The 8,040-nt window shown below is 41.1% G+C and overlaps 1 pseudogene; it reads left to right on the top strand.

The window, feature by feature from the left end:
- Positions 1–769, top strand: part of LOC102852994 — a 2,791-nt pseudogene extending 2,022 nt beyond the window's left edge.
- The last annotated feature ends 7,271 nt before the right edge of the window (positions 770–8,040 follow it).

The raw sequence follows: 8,040 nt of genomic DNA, 5'->3' as shown, positions 1-8,040 counted from the left end.
ATAAAATAAAAATTAAAATAAAAGAAATAAAAAAAAATTTTTAAGTGCTAGGAAATGTCTTAGGAAGGTTGAGGTCCAACTCCAGGATTCAAGGTGAGGATCCATTGCCATTGGGTTTATTCCAACCCTTGACAATTTCATGTATATCAGAGTAGAATTGTGCTCTCTCATGGGGTTTTTAATGGTTATGTTTTCTGAAGTCAATTTTTAATGGTTATGTTTTCTGAAGTCAATTTCCCAGGCTTTCTTCTTCTTCTTTTTCTTCTCCTCCTCCTCCTCCTTCTTTTTTTTAAATCAGGCTTTCTTCTGAGGTGCCTCTGAGTGGATACAAACTTCCAACCTGTTGGTTGGCCCAACTAGTTAAGTATTTTCATTACTCAGAGACTTTCATCAAGGGGGATAACCTTGATGTTCTTTCTTGATGAGGAAATTCTTACAATTCTTCATGGAAGCTGATATGGAATGAGAGTAAGGAGGCAGGGAAAACGGGCCCAGTACTGGCATTGGCATTGGCTGAAGGGCACATCTGTGTGAGTCCTCTCCACAGGGAGCACCACGTGTGCAGACAGAAAAGCTCTAGTTTTTCACTGTACTTTCATTATATCCACCCTCCTTCTCCACACAGGCAATTGCTGAGCTCTGTGCCTGTTTTCTGTGTGTGGAAATGAAGGGGAAATCTCAGAATAAAAAGCAAGAGAGATTTCCAACCATCCTAGACTTCGTATTCCAACATCCTGAAGGTTTAGGCCAGTGGTCTTCAAATGTTTGATTTCCTTTCTCTTAAAATCAGTTTGAAAAATTACACAGCCTCCCACACCCATTGTCATCCAACCAGTTCTGACTCATAGCAACCCTGTAAAGTTACAGCAGAACTGCCCCCAGGGATTCCAAGCTGGACAGATTTCCTGAAGCAGCTGGTAAGTGCAAATCGCTGGGCCTGTGGTTAGTAGCAAAGACGTTAACCACTGCATTGTTTAAAGCTCTCTCCCTCTCAACTAGCACTGGCAAAATAAAAATAGGAGTGTCTTAATCTTATCAATAAATTAAGAATTCATGATAGTGCAGTTGTTAAAATGCTTGTCTGCTAAACTCAAGGTTGGCAGTTTGAACTCAGAAGCTACTCCACCCAAGGGAAATGAGGCAAGCTGTTAAACGATTTATGCCTTGGAAACTCCATGGCCTGTTCTACTGTGCTCTATTGGGCCACTGTGAGTCAGAACTTACACCAGTGGGGTGGGTTTAAAAATTATTAAGAATTTCAAGGTAGAAACAGCAGGACAGTAAGACAAGAAAAGAGCTTTTCTGAGAGCATGGCCTGTCATACAGCAACATCATGGATTTTACTTAAATGAAAGCAAATTAATTTTATTGAGGGAGAGTGTTCAGGCCAGAAATGTCCCTTGTCATAAAATAATTTACTCGCTCCACTGGACCACAAACAGAATATATCCTTGGATCAGGAACTAAAGCTTACACAGTTCATGACTGGCAGAAAGGCCAGGAGAGAAAAGGCGATAAGTCTATCTTGAAGAAAATTTAACCAGGGTGCTCCTTGGAGGCTCCTTAAAGCAGGGTGAAACCTCATCTCACACACTTTGGACATGCTGTCAGGAGGGACCAGTCCTTGGAAAGTGACATCATGTTCAGAAAGATGGAAGGTCAATGAAAGAGAGGAAGACCCTCAATGAGATGGATTGACACAGTGGCTCTAACAACGGGCTCGACCATATGGTGAGGATGGCTCAGGATAGGGCAAGATTCAGATATGTTGTTTATAGGGGCACATAACCAAAATAACATCTCAAAGTTTGAAAATTTAGTCACCATAAGTTCATAAAGCATAAGTGAGATTATATGATTGGTCAAAAGTATATGCCATTCAGGGTAGTACAGAGTGGTCCTGGACAGGAAGCAGGGCCTGAAGCATTTGATGCAGAGGGTCAAGGATTGTAGTCTTCAATATGGATTAAAGCTCAACATCAAGAAAACAAAGATTCTCATCATTGGACCAATTGGCAGCACCATGATAGATGGAGAAGAGATTGAGATTGTTAAAAATTTCAGCTTGCCCAGCTCCATAATCAACACTCTTGGCACCAGTAGCCAGGAAATCAAAAGACGAATTGCATTGGGGAAGTCAGATGTCAGAGACTTCTCCACAGTGCTAAAGAGTAATGATGTCAGTCTGAAGACTAAGGTGAGTCTGATCCAGGCCATGGTCTTCTCAATTACTTGCTATCCATCAGAAAGCTGGACAATGACTAAGGATGACAGAAGAAAAATCAATGCCTTTGAGTTGTGGTGCTGTAGAAGAGTATTAAACATACCATGGATGTCAAAGAGAACTAACAGATCTGTCCTGGAGAAAGTGAAACAAAGCTTCTCCTGGGAGGCAAAGATTTCAAGACTCCATCTCACATACTTTGGGCATATAGCCAGGAGGGACCAGTCTTTAGAGAAGGACATTATGCTTGGAAAGTTTGAGCAACAGCACAAGAGAGGAAGACCCCAGATGAGATAGATTGACACAATTACTGGGTAATGAGATTAGGTGTGTCAGAGACAGTGAGCTTGGCTCAGGGCTCAGGATAGAGTAAGGTTCAGAACTACTGTGCATAGGGTTACTCTGAGTCGTAGTTGACTCGACAACATATAACAACAGTAATGGATGAGGTGTTGCACTATCAACCCAAGGACGGGCAGTTCAAATCCACCAGCTGCTTGATGGGCAATATACTCCTGTGTGATTTATAGTCTATAACAACCTACTGGAGGGTCAGCTGTGACTTCTTTTGTTCTTTCTCCAGAAACATCTGTTTCTGGAGGTCTGTTGTAAAGATGCAGATAATGCCATATCTCAAGATCCATCTTGCTTGTACTTGTCTATGGTGACAAAGACACTTTGAAAATAGATTCAACATCCTGAACTGGTCAGAAAAAGAACCTCAAACACGTTGCCACTGAGTCAGAAACAACTCATAGCCAACCCTCCAGCAGGTTTTCCAAGTGTATGAAACACACAGGAGATTGCTGAATTTTTCTCCTGCCAGACATCAGAGAAAAAGAAAATCATCTTTGACGTATATGGCTCAAGTCAGCACCACGGTTAAAGACGCTGCCGTTTGGAAAGGCAGTTTTTAAAATGCCAACATGATTCCAGACTCGTATCAACATTTAAAAGGAAGTTAAGGTTCCATTTTTAGACTGTCTGTCTATGCACAAACTAAGTAGCCTCTGATTTCAGACTCTCATACAGCCTAGCATGGCTACTCAAATCTTGGTGCAGTAAAGTCTCACACATTTCTAAGTTAATATGTAAAACAAAACTTAAACAGTTACAAAAGGTGTAATTTCAAATACATTGTATGGAATCCTTGAGTGGTATAAGCAGTTAACATGTTCGCTGCTAAATAAAAAATTAGAGGTTTACCCAGAAACTTCTCGGAAGTCTTAGTGGTCTACTTCCAAAACACCCAGCCATTGGACACCCTACAGAGCACAATTTTACATTTAGGTTATTATCTATTTTTTTCTGTCATAAATATTTCTGTGACTAACATCTTTGTATAAATCGGGGGAAAAAAGCACAATTTTACTCTGATCCACATATGATTACCGCGAATCAGGGTTGACTTCACAGCACTACTTTTTTTTGGGGGGAAGAACATAACAGTTTATTTGTTCATTAATAGATTAATACATTTAAAAAATTAGGAAGCTCTGGTGGCCTAGCGGCAGGAAGCTGCACTGCAATCCCAGAGGCATGCAGATCAAATCCACCAGATGCTCTGCTGGAGAAGAAGGAACACTCTCCTCTTGTACCAGTCAGATCCAATTTGACAGTACATACACAAAAATAATAAAATAAAATATTTTTTAAAAATTACTGAGTACCAACTAATTGCAAGTCATTTAGTCAGATCTTTAACCACAAAGGTATTTTTTTTCCTTTTCAAAACTCCTTTCATTTTTTTATTGACATTTTAATGAAAGTTTACAGAGACTTTTAATTTCCATTCATACATTGTTGCATATTTTCCTCCCTGCCTACCCCTACCCCCTAGTTGGCTTTTCTCTTTGAAAAGAAAAAAAAATTCTTTCATTCTTAAAAATCTTCACAGGAGCAGAATGCTTCACTTTTTTGGCTTGGCTGACCCTCCAGTGGTTTTTGTTGCTGTTGATTGCAGTCCACCCTATGGACAAAAGACCTGAAGTCTTTCTATAACTACCATTTTTTCTCAAAGTTCATAGAGTTTCCAGATGCATTTTAGAGGCCGTAAATCGTAAAGGAGGAGGATGGTCTATCTTTCTCCCATGGAGCAGCTACTGGATTTGAACTGTGTATCTGTGATATGACCGTGTAACTCCTTTCTGCTAGGCCCACAGATGCCCTCTCTCTCTCCCTCTTAATTCTCTTTAGTCTTTCCCCCCTTTCTCTCTCTCTTTCTTTTTTCCTCTCTTTTTCTTATTTTAAATTTAAGTCTTTTTTATTAATTTTAATGAAAGTTTACAGAGACTTAGGGTTTCCATTCATTCACTGTTGCCCTTTCTCCCTGCCCACCCCCTCCCCCCAATTCACTCTTCTCCTTGAAAAATAAAACTCTCATTGTTATGCAATCCCTCCCCCCAAGTCCATTCCACTATGCAGCCTTTATACTGGGCTCCTATCATGACAAGAATACCCAATCATATATCCCTTTTAAACAGTTCTCTCCCTCATCTGTTTCAATGTAGCATATATCATTCATCCCCTCCTTCTCTGTCTTCCCACAATCCCGATGTCAGTCCTGTTTTACAACAGTGGCCTTATGCAATATTTGTCCTTTTGTGACTGGGATATTTCACTCAGCATAGTGTTCTCCAGAGTCAACTATTTTGAATAATATTGCATTAGTTCCTTGTTCAATGCAGCATAGTATTCCATTGTGTGAATATACCACAGCTTCTGTATCCATTCGTTTGTTGATGAGCACTTAGGTTGTTTCCAGCTCTTTGCTATTGTGAACAAAGCCACAATAAACATGGGTGTGCATATATCGGCTTGGGTGGTGGTTATGGTTTCTTTAGGGTAAATTCCCAGTAGTGAAATTGCTGTGTCAAATGGTATTTCTATTTGCAGCTTTTTGAATAAGCACCATTCAGCCTTCCATAGTGGTTGCACCATTTTACACTCCCACCAACAGTGAATAAGGGTTCCAGTTTCGCCACAACCTCGCCAGCATCTGTTGCTTGCTGTCCTGTTAAATTTTGCTGTTCTTCCTGGGGTGAGATGATATCTCATAGTTGTTTTGATTTGCATCTCTCTTAGAGCTAGGGATTTTGAACATTTCTTCCTGTGGTTGTTGGTCATCTAAATGTCTTCTTTGGTGAAGTTTCTGTTCATATCCTGTGCCCATTTTTCAATTGGGTTATTTACCTTTATCTTGTCATGGTGCTTGAGTATTTTTATAAATTCAACATTTTTTTTTAACTAGTGCAGTGTTGTTGTGTGTCATCTAGTCAGAACCGACCCATAGCTGCACCTCCAACGGGTTTTAAGAGGCCGTTAATCACACAGGAGGAGATTACTCATCCTTCTCCTGCATAGCAGCTGGTGGATTTGAACCCCATGTCTCTGGATTGCAGCATAGTTTCTTATGTGTTCCAAAGTAAGCATAGGTGAGTACAGGCTGTAATTTGCACAGTAGTCAAAGAGTAGCTGTCGAGAAGGTAGGTCGAAATCTCTCACTCTTAGATCTTATACAGATTCCCTCTCTGGGCCTACACTATTCACATTATTGGTGTATTATATGCTTTAAATATGTTCTCCCTGTTTCTAAAGCAGCATAATAAGTTAATGTATGAAGATCATATACTTCATTCTACATATCCTACAACATCATCAGGGTATCTGCTACTTCCTGCTTTCATGGGTTGTTGGCTGATGTCATCATTGCCTTGGTAGACACCCTCTGAAACAGTGGTTTGGTCAAATGCCACCCATGTCCTCAGGTGGATATCTACTCTCCACAAGACCATGCATATGAGTCAACACAGGATGTAGAAATCAATTCATAGCTGACTCTCTAGCAGGTTTTCAGGGGCTATAAATGGCACATAGTTCGGGACTACCAGCTGCTTTGTGGGAGAAGGATGGGCAATCTCCTCCTGTGTGATTAACTGCCTCTGAAAACCCTCCAGAGGGTCAGCTATTGGTCAGTTTGACTCTATGGTATGCAATTGTCCACACAAATGGCGCAGAAGAAAATTGCCATTCTCCAGAGGAGCATCTGGTGGGTTCAAAGTGCCCACCATTGGGATGGCAGCACAGCTCCCTATCCACTAGAACACAGGTGCTCCATATCAAAAGAGGAAAGTAAATAACTCATCCAGGCAGTCTATGTGTGCCTTTAGGATGGCTTGGGCCCAGGCCATGTATGTCACTTTTACTTGCTAAAGGAGTGTTTCTAGCTGCTCTTGATTTCATGATTAAGTAGATCACCTCGTATTAGGTGGCCAGGCATCCAATTTCACCAGTCTTTGGAGAAAAAGCTATTTTTCAAAAAGAATAACTGTTTGCTGAAGGAAGGCCTAACTTCACCCAAAATTCAACTCCTGACTTATAAAGGCCAAAGATGAAGTACTTACTCTGCAGCCTGGACCAATAAGAAGAAAACTCCCTCTCTTTATATGAGTCCCCTAACTTTGGAGCTTTCAAGTAAGCCAGTAATAGGTCAAAATAATGTTGAACAGTCACAGCTTTGAAACCCCTGTTGAACAGTTCTTCACACATATTAGTATCCTGAGTTAGAATCCCCTCAATGGCAATGAACAATAACAACAATGGTATATGTTACCTCTCAAATGAAGAAGTCCATCAAGTGTTGTACCTCTTTCTTTTTTGGTATGAGGTACAATGGACAGCAACTTGTCTTTCATTTTTCAGGGGAGGAAATCTCAACATGACCTAGGTCCCCAGATAGTTCAATAAATAAGTTTAAAAACCCTTTGTCGTGGAGTTGATACCAACTCAGGGCAACTTACTGATAGAGTTTGTTCTGATTCATAGTGACCCACCCGAACGCTGTAAATTGCAATGGGAAGGGACTGCACGTCTTTCTCACCTGGAATTGTTGGTGGTTTCCAACTAGGGGAGAATCCTTTGGGCTAGCAGTGCAGGTGGATGCCAGCTAAGCCCCCCGTGCTTCCTCAATAAGTTGTTGTGTAACGTAGAGTCAGAACCGACCCATAGCTGACCCTCCCCTGAGTTTTTAGAAACAGTAAGTCCATGGGAGGAGATTGCTTATCTTCCTCCTGTGGAGCAGCTGGTAGATTCAAACCACTTTCCTTTGAGTTGGCAGCGCAGCTCCTTGCACTAGGCCAGCGGTAAGTAGTTAGCCCCTTGAATTCACAAAATATCATTCTTGCCCATGAATTCTAGCTGAGTGATACTGAGCAACCAATTAGCATTTTGTACTCTCTATTTTCTCTGCTTCAAACCTATTCTTAAAATGATCATTAAATTCAGATGTAGTTGATTCAAGATCATATCTTTATTCCTATGGACTTATTTTCATCTTTTTCGGCCTCAATTTGAACTCGTATATGAGTAATTGATGATCTGACCCACAGTGTGACCCTGGCCTAGTTTTGACTGCCAATATTGAGTTGCCCCAACGATTTCTTCCACAAATAATAGTCAATCTGATTCCTATGCAGCTTATCAGGTGAAAGCCATGTGTAAAGTTGTCTTTTGTGTCTATTTAAAAAGGTATTTGCGGACTCCGGCCGTCGCCGCTGCCGCCGGGGGGGAGGAGGGTCATGATCCTAAAGAACCAGAGCAGTTACGGAAACTGTTTATTGGTGGTTTGAGCTTTGAAACTACAGATGATAGCTTAAGAGAACATTTTGAGAAATGGGGCACACTTACGGATTGTGTGGTGATGAGAGACCCCCAAACAAAACGTTCCAGGGGCTTTGGTTTTGTGACTTACTCTTGTGTTGAAGAGGTGGATGCAGCAATGTGTGCGCGGCCACACAAGGCTGATGGACGCGTAGTGG

Source organism: Elephantulus edwardii, unplaced genomic scaffold (assembly GCF_000299155.1).
Source record: "Elephantulus edwardii isolate Elephantulus edwardi_28Jun2011 unplaced genomic scaffold, EleEdw1.0 scaffold00033, whole genome shotgun sequence".
NCBI lineage: Eukaryota > Metazoa > Chordata > Mammalia > Macroscelidea > Macroscelididae > Elephantulus > Elephantulus edwardii.
This window is presented reverse-complemented; position numbering and strand designations above follow the sequence as displayed.